This window comes from Nipponia nippon, unplaced genomic scaffold (assembly GCF_047370975.1).
Source record: "Nipponia nippon isolate SJK-2023a ecotype South Korea unplaced genomic scaffold, ASM4737097v1 scaffold_23, whole genome shotgun sequence".
Classification (NCBI taxonomy): domain Eukaryota; kingdom Metazoa; phylum Chordata; class Aves; order Pelecaniformes; family Threskiornithidae; genus Nipponia; species Nipponia nippon.
Genome location: NW_028262340.1, coordinates 268,336 through 279,482, shown reverse-complemented (window position 1 = coordinate 279,482; position 11,147 = coordinate 268,336). Strand labels below are relative to the sequence as shown.

Sequence of the window (11,147 nt, the reverse complement as noted above, 5' to 3'; positions counted from 1 at the left end):
CCCAGCAGAGTATTTTGGTTATTGACTTAGGGGGTTGGCATTTCAAGGAAAGAGCTGGGTTGGCATTAGTACCCAAAGCCAAGGAAAGTTCCCAGCTGGGAATCCTGGGACAGTTAAGTACCTGTGCACAGGGATCTGGAGGCCAAAAGTCTCCACAGAATTTCTCCTGATGGTTCACCTGTTCCATGTGAATCATAAAACCATAGATAATGGTACCGGGAGGGCCTTCGAGAGGTTGGCGAGTCCATTCCCATTGCTCTATCTGGATCAACTATGTTTTTGTCCTTTTCCTGTCTTGCCTACTCTTGAAGATTTCCAATGATGAACAGACTGGCAAAATACAGCATAGGAAGATGATCCACTACTATTCTTTGGACTTTTATAAGACACTGTTTAATTCAAGAGCAAAGAAACTAGGCCCTTTCTTTGATCAGATTTTAGGCTAATTAAAAGGGCGCATCGTCTGGTCTAATATTACACCATTCTTAATGCTGGTAAATATTTGATATATGCTTCAGGAACTCATATTGGAAGATATGGAACTGGCACAGGAAAGCACTAGCTAAGGATCATAAATGAAAGATAAATAACACCCCATAGCCTCCGAGTTGAAAGGAGGAGGCTATCTTGTCACAGAGATCAATGTCCATATTTACCATGTCATTAATGCCCTGTGGATCACAGTCAAAGAGTACACAAATGCATTTCACAAAAGGTACGTCAGGGCTGCATGATTCCTAAGTGCCTCTCCAGTGACGCTCTTGCAATATTGAGCACACAGGTAAGTTAAAACACATTTTTTTAATTTGTATAGAAGTACATATTGTGGTTGTAACAGCAGATAGTTATTTCAATGATAATGTGGAATTTATTCAAAACAGCAGAAATAGCTCAATAAAAGTCAAAGCATGCGTGTTCACTGCAGCACCCTGCAATTAAATTTCAGCGCAGGTTATTCCTACAACTGGAAAAGAGGACGAGTGTCAGCAATGAGGGAGTCACCATGACTGAAGGCTGGCAAGACAACAAAAGTGGAAGCTGATCAGTCCTCCCAGGACAAGCCTGACTCTTGCAATGAGAAGATGGTCATGGAAGGTGCATGGGTTGAAGCAATACTGCCATGCTTACCAATCCAAAGGTGGTTCCTTGTGAGTGGGATAGGGAGGAACAAATGCTGTATGCGTAAGGCTATTCTCTCTGCAGTAAACCTTGAGAGCCCTTGAAGAAATGTCAGGAGGGATGGCTGTGGTTATGGTTCCCATGCAATTTCCATTATGGCAATCCAGCTACAGGTGCTCAGTAGCTCTTGTCACTCAGAGGCGAGGAATTCCCAACAGCTCCAGCAAAATTCATTTAACTTTTCTGAATTCTGTTCCAATACACCCAAGATGCTTCTGTTGAAAATGCCAATGACCAGACATATTCCATACGCTTGTTGTCAGTAACAGGTTTTGCATTTAGATTTCATCACAGGTGAAGCAGAAGGAAGAAATGTAGGTTTGTAGGTAGTGAAGTTAAGAGCCCTCTCAGCCAGATTTCCTCTAAGCCACTTTGTTCACATACACACCACCTCCAGCTTCGGGTGGCACCAGTCACGTTTTCACAGCAGTTGTGTCGCCAGCATCTGTTACTGAGAGGGAGGCCCTTTTCCCTAGTGTGCCAAGGTCCATCTGAGTAGCAGCCCTGCCCTACAGCATAGCAGTAGTTCTCCCCAGTTTGGTATTGTCTGCAAACTTGCTGAGAGTGCAAGACAGCTCATTGTCCAGGCCGTTAATAAAGACATTAAACACTATTGACCTAGCAGTGTGCATCCCTGAAAGATGCCCCTAGTAACTAGTTGCCAGTTGGACTTCATATTGTTGATATAACCCCTTCAGCCCAACCATCCAGCCAGTTTTTCATTCACTTCACACTCTGCTTATCCAGTCCAAATCTCACCAACTTGCCTACAAGTAGACTGTGGGAGACCACGTCAAAGGCCTTGATAAAGTCAATGCTACAATCAACCAATACAAGATCCAGTGCCCTCCTGTTGTCCACACAGGCTGTTGTCTCATTGCAGAAGGTAATCAGGTTGGTCAGGCACAACTGGCCCTTGGTAAATCCCTGCTGGCTGCTCCCAGTCACTTTCTTGTCTTTCATGTGCTTGGAAATAGCTTCCAGGAGGATGTGCTGTCCAGTCTTCCCAGGGACTGAGTTGAGGCTGACCAGCTGATAGTTGCCTGGATCCTCCTTCTTGCCATTCCTGACGACAGGTATGACTTTTGTCTTTTTTCAATCATCAGGAACTTTTCCCAGTCACCAGGATCACCTTTCAAAGATGATAGAAAGTAATGTTGAAATTACATTGGCAAGCATCCTTGGCACCCTCAAATGCATCCCTTCTGGTCCCATGCATAGGCCCAATTCAGCCGACATTTTTAAGATGTCTGCTCCAGGAAGGGGTGAAACACCCCCTAAACTCAACTGACTTTAATGACAGTATTTCCACTATCTAGGAAAGAAGACTGAAATGAGACTTGTATGAAAGAATCTGTAATGGAAATGTCTAATGTATTCAGACAAACCCTGCTCTCAGTGTGTGCAAATCCTGTTTATTATTCCCAGCAACTGCCACTCCCCATCCTGGTGTTCTCCAGATATGTCAGATTCTGGCTCCTTATGAAGCTCGTGAAGACAGATATGAAGATCCTCAGTCTGAGAAGGACATGATGTTCTCATCATAATGCCATAGCATGCTTTTTGACCAAGGGGAAGATGGCAGCAGAACTGAATAAGACATTGACCTGCTTCTGATGTTGCTGCTTGCTTCTCAGTGCCTTCGTTACTGTACCTCGATATGGCTGCAGGCTCCTAGGGGAGGTAATGGTGGTATCTTGCTGATCCTAGGAACAAGAAACGGTTACACACACACAAAAAAAAAAACCAAAAACAAACCCAGTAAAACTTGTTCATTGCCATATAGAGTGCTGATAATGATTTAAGACTAGCAAGCTACGCAGCACTGCTGCCCACACAGGCATGCATCTGTTTCTTTTTTCCTGCTTACTGTGCTCTGTGTGGCACCTAGCACAGCCAAGGCTCCAGCTCTGTCAGGAGCTTTTAGAAACTAATTCAATAAATATCAGGATCTTATCATGACTCTGATGTTATAAATACTTAAAGCCTGAATACCTGGAATCAGGTAATAACAGAAGAATCTCCACTTCCATTTAAAAAAATTCTAGTCTTACTTTGCAGAGAGAAGTAAGAAATTTTGATTTGATGGATACCATTGGCTCAGAAAACAGTGGGCTGATTCAACTCACTAAACTGGCAGAAAAGTATTCACTCTGCGATAATTTTCTGCCAGTTTAATGAAGTGAACAAATGCCAGAACTGGTGCAACAGAAGCAGCACAGACGCGCAAGTAGTTTCAGGAGTAGGGAAGCAGAACTGCATCTATCATCATCAGCAAGCTGTTAGATCAACTTAGACACTTCACTTAAATTCACCATAGAAACAGAGCAAGCACAGAATAGCAAGAGTATCTGAAGAGTCAGTTCAGGGACTTCATGAACTGGAAGATGACTCAGATAGACATTTTTAATAGCCACTGAGAAATCTATTCTCTCTGAGCTTGTCTAATCCCTTTTCAACCTCATGCCTCTGGTGTTCGTGGCATCCTGCGGCCATCCACTTCTCACGTTACCAAACTGTGCATAATCTGCATGAGCTACTTTTGTTTGTTTAAACCTTCCACACCCATATGGGTCCTCTGTTGTCAAACATGCTGACAGCTTCTGTGCTTCCCCATATTGTCCATGATTTTATGGGTGTTTGTCATCTTCCCTTCCCCCATCATCTCTGGCCACATCTGCCCATATTACTTACACCCTGCACCCTTGGAACTAAACAAGTACCATAAGAAGAGGAGACTGCCACTCCACAGTGATAGTCTTCCAGGTAAGAAAGAGATCACTGCTTCCCTCCCAGCTTTAACCCATCCTGCTATTCCTATCTGCCCACAAGCCGAGCAGTCTTCTCCAGCCCACCCTAAGCAAGTGCACAACACCAGCAGCGTAACCTCTGGCATACCTCCTCCTCCACTCCCCTGTGCCTCTGCCCCCTCTTCCCATCCCAGCCCCTATGTAGTTTTCCCCCCTCCTGGTCCCCTTTACTCTTCAGGGTGAGTTGGGCTCCCCCACTTTGCTCCCATCTTTCCTGCCAATTATATACCTTTGGTTCAGCACCTCCCCAGTCCAGCCAAGAGCTGGGTCTGCCTCCTCACCTTGTTACATCCCCCATTCCACTTGTCCCTTTCTGTCCTTTTGTCTGGTGCTTCCATTGACCGCACTAAGTCCCCATGAATAAAAAACAAACCAAAAAAATTGCTCCTTCCCCTCAGAGCAGCCACAGCTTCCTTATTTCTCCTCTTTTCCTCTCGGTCATGTATCACATTTCCTTTCCCGGGACAGAACTTTCTAATTCTCTAACCCCACAACACTAAGCTTTTTGCTCTGAGATATCTGCCCAGGCAGCTGCAGCCCTGTTGCCACAGCCACTCTATCACCAGCTGCAGCCATGCCACTTCTGCACCATACACAGCAGGCGGGGTGTCTCCCACGCAGATCCGGAGGTCTGACATTTGTCATTCCCTGGTTTTCCACTCACTGTCTCTTCCTTGCACTGGAGTCCCCACCTGGAAGTTGGTTCAAATGCCGCCTTGGTGAAGGGCTTCTTTCTCCCCCTTTATTTCCCCTCAGCTCAGTTTGTTGCCCCCCACCTTCCTCGTCTGCCTCCCATCACTTGTGCTGGGTGGTAACGACTCTACCCTCTGCCTTGGGCTTTCATTCCAGCAGCAGTTCATTGTCCAAATGCTGCTGGCATCTTGTGGCACAGGAGGCTGAGGAGCGTCTTTCACAGTCCATAGTAGGCGTTCCACTCTCGATTGCATTACTGCATGATGAGGACTTGCCAAGGCCCGGGGCATGGCCGCAATGGCTGTCTCTTGGCTTGGAAGGACGGGTGCTGGGTTCCCAAAACCCAAAGCAGGCTGCCAGCACCACCGGTGGAAACCTGTCCTCCCCAGATGTCCCCTCAATGACTACTAAGTAGCCCACCTGGGTGCCAGGAAAGATCCTGCACAGACTGCTCCAGCCAGCAGACACTGGTAATGACAATGACCAGGTGGGATCCACACAGATGGTAGGAAGGATACACCAAGAGAGCCTGCCTCAGGGAGACACATTCCCTCTTCCACCCCTTCTCATCTCATCGTCTCCTGAATGTTGTCCCCTGGAGTCCCTGAGTCCACCTCAGCGCTCAGATTTCCATCTTCATAATGATGGGGGCTGAACTATGAACAAGGATGGCGAATGCACACCATCAGACCTGTGACTCCCTTCTGCCCTGGGATGAGGCTTCCTCCACAGCATATCAGAGGAGCGAAACTGTGAGGAGGTCACTGTCCTCATCCTCCTGGAGGCCACAGTGCAGGAGGTCTCAAAATCCTTGGTCAGTGCTGGAACAGGGTTCACCCCTGGGCTGCAGGGAGGACTCCTCTTGAAGAGTTGTGACTTAGCTGCCATTTCCAAAGTCTGACCTCTGCCAACCAGGGGAATTTTTGATAGTGCAACCAGGGCCCAAGAGCAGAGCTCTGGGCCTTTAGGATGTCCCTGAATGGTGAAGCCTTTTGGTGAGCACCCAGCACATATCAGCTGAGCCTGCCAATGGTTAAGGGTGCCAACCAAGCCCTGCTGCTGGTCCTGCTCATTACATACAGCCTTCTACACCTGGTACACACGATGGTGGTGCTGAGCCTGGCGGCAGAGATAGGTCCTTTGCTTAGCCCCTGTCCTAGCCTGGATCCCCCACGTGCCCCACCACCAGCGAAGAGCAAACCCATGGCATGCTGTCAGGTAGCAGCAGGCACACAACTTTCACAACGCCTTCCTTGCCCTTAGGGAGCAGTTCAGATGGCTGAATGGTTTTCCTGGTCACAAGGGTGCACCATGAAATGTCAAAAACCAGCATCATTAAACACCTCAGGGTCTCAGGTGATTCTTTGTACTACCAAGATACATCCCATAACTATCATGTTATCAGCATTGCATTCCTGCAGGACACTAATGTCAGTGCAGCTCCTGAGCCTATGAGGGGGAGTCTAGAGGGTGAGAGAAGCCCTGTCCACCAAAACCTCTGTGAGGAAGTGAAGAGCAGGTTTTCCTCATACCTAGGGACAAAGGTGTGCTCTTATTTACACACTTACACCTCAACGCTAGGCCCAGGGTACGTGCACTTCGGTAGGTGTCCACCTTCCCCAGATGTCTGGATCCACATGGAACCTGCACAGGGGTTTTATCATGATGAGTCGACAGGACTGCACTGGGGGAGAAACACTTGGCCACGGCACACTCAGTATCTCTCATGGGTGACTGCTCTCTGGGGCACGTTGGCCTAACCAGACTTGAATACCCATGTTTGGATGGAGAGAAACACGTTTTCCACCAACTGTAGTACATTTATATTTTAAGTTTAAATGTCTTAGAAGGGTGGCTTGTCTCATGGGCCCCACCTGGTGCCCACAACGGCTGCTGTAACTTTGGGCCAGACAGATGACATCTCTTGGCACTTAAAAGCCACTGAAAATCATGGGCTTTGCACAGTGCTCTTTCTACCCAGAAAGAAAATGCTGGATTTTTTCTGACCAGGGCTCACTAAGGCTGTGTTTGCAGTCACCATCAGGTCTACACTTTCAGATACTGCCATAAACATCTATCATCTGCTGCAGACAGCCTGTATGCTAGTACATGCCTTTCTTTAACCACGTCAGAGCCTGAGAGCCATTTTGCATCCACCTGAAAGACCTCTCCCCAAGAACGCCTCCTTTCAGTCCTCCTCAGAATGCTGAAGTACTCTTCAGATCATTTTGCTACAGCCACAAAACAGGATGGAGCGATTTTCTTGAAGAATCCCCATTATAAAATCCTACCTTCATACACAAGTGGTGGTTGTCCCTGGAAGACTGACACTAGACCTGGCCAGTGTCATCAACATCGGATACTTCCTGAACTACAGTCAGCAAGATCAAGTAGATCCCATTATGCTGACTTTGCATATGGGGTGGTCCACCCACAGCATCTCTCAGCTAACTGATCCAGAAGATGAGTGTGTCCCACATCCCCTACTTTGCTCCTACTGTGAGCAGGAGCAATCCCACCCGAGCCACCTTCACCTCTGGCCTCATAACGAGAGGTTTTGGCCTCCAAACATCTCAATGCTCTAAACTCCTTCACGTTCTCCATATTGAGTACTTGATATGGAGTTGGATCTTCTCTATTTGGCCGCACCCATCCATACCCAGGAGGACATTTGGGCTTTTGCTACAATTTCAGCTGTTTTCACTGTGGAAACCAATGAGGACAACAGCAAGATTATGCCTGAGGAAGCGTATAAAAATATGCCAAACAGAACAACACTTTCCCAACATCTCTTCAGGTTCTTCTTTAGTCAGTGGAGGCGTTGTTGTGATCCCCTGGCAGCCCCGGACAGAATTTTCTTCCCCTCATTTGTTTCATGCTTTTTTGAAACACTTAGGAACCTTTGGTGCCAATATCATGCTGCAGCAATGAGCTTCACCATAAAGTCTCTATGAACAAGTACCCCAGCACAGCCCCATTCCTCTCCCAACACAGCAAATCCAAGAAGCACACGGAAGGCACCTTAGGCTCTAATGTATGCAACTCCTGGCAAGCTTCGAGCACACGCATTCAGCACCTGCTGAACTACTACCTTTTTTTTCCATTTCATCTCCCAGTTATGCCCAGCTATGCCACTGCTGGATGGATTTCAAGAGCTGGCATTATATTAGCAAACCTCCCTCATACCAGTTTGGAAATTAGAAGTAGCATCTGTAAAGCAGAGAACCAAACTGCTGAATGTGGCTGCACGGCACAGCGCATGTAACATGTGCCTCCGCTGTTGAACGCTGGTGCGCAGCTGGAGTTTCAGGAAAGCAAATACTTTCCCCAGTTAGAATGGCTGTACACCAGATCTCCTCAGTTTGCCTACAAGTAAGGTCTTGTTCATTCCGATCTTTGTGTGAGCTTGGATTTTAGCTGTCAACCTAGAAGATTCACTTTAAAGTGCTGATACTTCATTCAGAACAAGTGTATTTCAGACTGTGCTATGGAAACAGGACCAAAGAGTAATATTTTAACTCAGTATGACAGCATGGACAGCATTCTATCAGGGCATTACAAGCCAAATCACCTAATGCTTGAAGCATCTTCCTTTGCCATTGTCTGAAATAAAACAGCGTTGGAAATACAATTTTAGCTAACGTACCTACTGGCAAAAGGGGATGATGCATTCTAAGACTGCCACGTCCAGCTGCATGGCCAGGAGGCTGGAAGCACTCACCAGCTGCTGACTGGATCCTCTCTGGGCTCAGCTGGGCAATTGCAGCCCAGCGCTGTACAGAAGCATTGAGCCATCGCTCCTTGGCGTCCGTCCCTGTACCACGCTCCAGGTCAGCGTCACGAGTCCTGGGGCTTTGCTTACAGCCCAGTAACGCTCTGAGCAGCTTTTCCTGGTTCATGCTGGAAGGTCGCGTCTCTTATCCCATCTAAACATCTTTGGGCTGCACATACCAGAGGTGGAAACAACCACAGCTGTGTCCCCACTTGATTCAACGCCCAGTCCCAAACTTTCCAAGAGATGACACAGAAGGGGAGACATAACGAAGGCCGTGGAGGACAAACCTCTCTGTGCCATCTGGCACATGGCTCTCCACCCTCTTAGGGAGATGTGTCTCTGGTAAATGCCTCACGTATGGGGCAGGGAGGGAGCGCCTGCGATGGCACCGGCAGTGCCCACCCTGCCACCGGCCCCTCCAGAGCCCTCAGGCGGTGGCAGAGCCAGGGCTGGCGGCAGCCCCGAGAAGAACCACGGCAAGGACTCGGCCTGGCGGGCTCTTGCCCCCAGACCCACCGTGAATCCAGTCATCAGAGGGCCTCACCTGCACCCCGCGCTCCGTCCCGCAGCCGCCCCACTCCACCCACCCCGGCGAGCTGCTCGCCCCCTCCCCGCCCTGCCCGTTTCTCTCCTGGGGCCCTTCAAAAGGCAGCAGCCCCCGGCGCTAACACACGGTTACCCCCGGCCGCCCGCCGAGCGCGGCCCGGCCCGTTCCCCCCAAAATGGCCGACGCTCCCTCATCGCCCTCTCCCAGAGCCGGGGGAGGGCGCCGCGGAGCTGCACCGCGTCCGGGCCGGGCCCGGCAGCCCCCGCCCCGCTCCCATTGACGTCAAGCACCGCCCGGAACCGCGTCCCTCCCCTCATTGTCAGCGCCCGCACCCGCCGTCCGAGCCCGGAGCCCCCCGCGGGCTGCGGCTGCCCAAGCCCGGGCTGTCCCGCCGGCCAGAGCGCGCCGCGGGCGGGAGGGAGGGAGGCCCGGCCGCTCCCGCTGCCCAGGTAGGCGGAGGTGGGCGACGAGGGTGCGGGCGGGGGGTGCCGCAGCCCCGCCAGACCGGCGGGGCGGGGAGGAATTTGAGGCATCCGCTTTGTCTCCGCGGACGGCAGACCGCCTTCCCTGCCCGGGCGGGCGCCGCGGGGCCGGGTCGCCCGCTCGGAAATGGAGCCGCCGTCGGGCTCCTTCCGACGTGACCGGAACAGCCGCTTTCCTGACCGGAGAGCGGCCCCGCCAGCGCCCGGTCCCCGCCCGGGAAGGGCACGGTCCCTCAGGGGCTGCTGCGAGCTGCCTTCGGGGAAGGTCTTAAACCCGTCGGGGTGCATCGTTGGGGTTTGCTGTAGTTGAGATTTTGGAGGTTTCCAGGCGCTCAAAGCATGGGATTTCTGTGAATAACCTTTTTTTTTTCCTTGCTGCAGCCGCATACTCCCTTTCCTGTTGCTTATTTTTTCTGAATTCCCCCTTCTTTTCCCAGCCCACTCACATTTATCATATAATTAATAATGTTCTCCCTTTATATGTGAGTTTTTCCGATGCCCTGCCTTTGTTAATCACTTGAGCCTTCTTTGCGGTCCCGTCGTGAGGGAATTCATTGATGGAGTGTCACGAAACCTTTCTTTTTCTCCTCATAAAATTTCTTAAAAGTACCACATTCGGCTTTGCCAGGTGTCCCACGTGCTGGTATGCGAAGCAAGTGGAATAGCAGACCTTTGGTGGTTGTCCTTGGTGACCATGCTTTCACTGCAAATCTGCACGTTTTTTTTTTCTTCTAATGCTACATCTGAAGCCTTTAAACCAATTAAGCACAAGTTAAAGTGACCGTCCCAACTAATCAGCACATTCGAGTTAGGTGCAGTGGGATTAGATTTTAATTGGTGCATAAATTCTGTTAAAATCTTACACAAAAATCACAGGAGAGAGTGTTAGTCATCACAGCGTGTGTTGGGGTTGCTTCTTATCAAGTCTCTAGCTGAGAGCCGCCTGGGCGGGCGAGCGCCGCTCCGAGCGGTCCCACACAGCGATGACAGTGAAAGGGGGAGGTATTTTTACAACCCTAGAGTAGTCTCAGGCATTCAGAGTTTAGGGAAAAAATGCAGTTACTTACCACATGCCTACAGTCTCTTGGCAGAGATATGCATCTCCTGGCCTGCCGGATAGTGAGGAGGGACAGTGCTCCTCAGTGTTTCTGCTCTCTGTGTGAGTACAAAACCAACAGCTATGTGCTTTGGTCAGTTAATGCAGCCCATGGCCAGCCGGCGCGTTTCAGCAGGGGCAGTGTGCTCCGTGGCCGTTTCGCGTCCGCGGCACTCACAGAAGCATAATTCCTCCATTGTGTCCGCTCCGCGGTGGTAAGGACGGCAGAAAACGGTTGGTGCTGCCTGCCAGGCTGACCCCCCCACCCCGGGGCTCCGAGAGGCCCGAGGGAGCAATGGTTGAGCAGGGGGCTGGGGTGCAGGACCCCTCCCAGGCTTGGGGCCCCCTGGCCGGGGTTGCGCCCTGGCAGCTGGGGCCGGTCGGGGCAGCCAGCCCTCTGTACCAGGCCAGACACTGCGGGGAGGAGGAGGATGTGGAGAGCTGGTTGCTGTGTTTCTTTTGGACGTGTGGCTGAAAGTTCCTGCGGGCAGGAGTGAATCCGGGGTAAGGGGGTGTGGGAGCACAGAGCAATTCAAGAGTAGGCAGGTCCCCATTAACTAACCCC

At 50.4% G+C, this 11,147-nt stretch overlaps 1 protein-coding gene and 1 long non-coding RNA gene across 4 annotated transcripts in view; one reads left to right on the top strand and one right to left on the bottom strand.

Annotated features, from left to right (window-relative positions):
* Positions 1-782: 782 nt before the first annotated feature.
* LOC148055337 (uncharacterized) lies at positions 783-10,651 on the bottom strand. The gene is made up of 3 exons (XR_015705413.1): positions 10,554-10,651; positions 2,787-2,885; positions 783-2,311 (listed from the first exon to the last, which is right to left on the bottom strand). It is a non-coding gene; the product is annotated as an uncharacterized LOC148055337 (long non-coding RNA).
* The window catches only part of LUZP1 (leucine zipper protein 1), a 46,891-nt gene continuing 45,055 nt past the window's right edge, over positions 9,312-11,147 (top strand). For 2 of the 3 annotated variants that reach the window (XM_087760500.1, XM_087760496.1), the window contains exon 1: positions 9,312-9,453. The gene's annotated coding sequence lies outside the window, so the exon portion shown is untranslated. Of the gene's footprint in view, positions 9,454-10,566; positions 10,646-11,147 lie in introns of all 3 variants that reach the window. The other variant, XM_087760497.1, reaches the window with a different exon arrangement.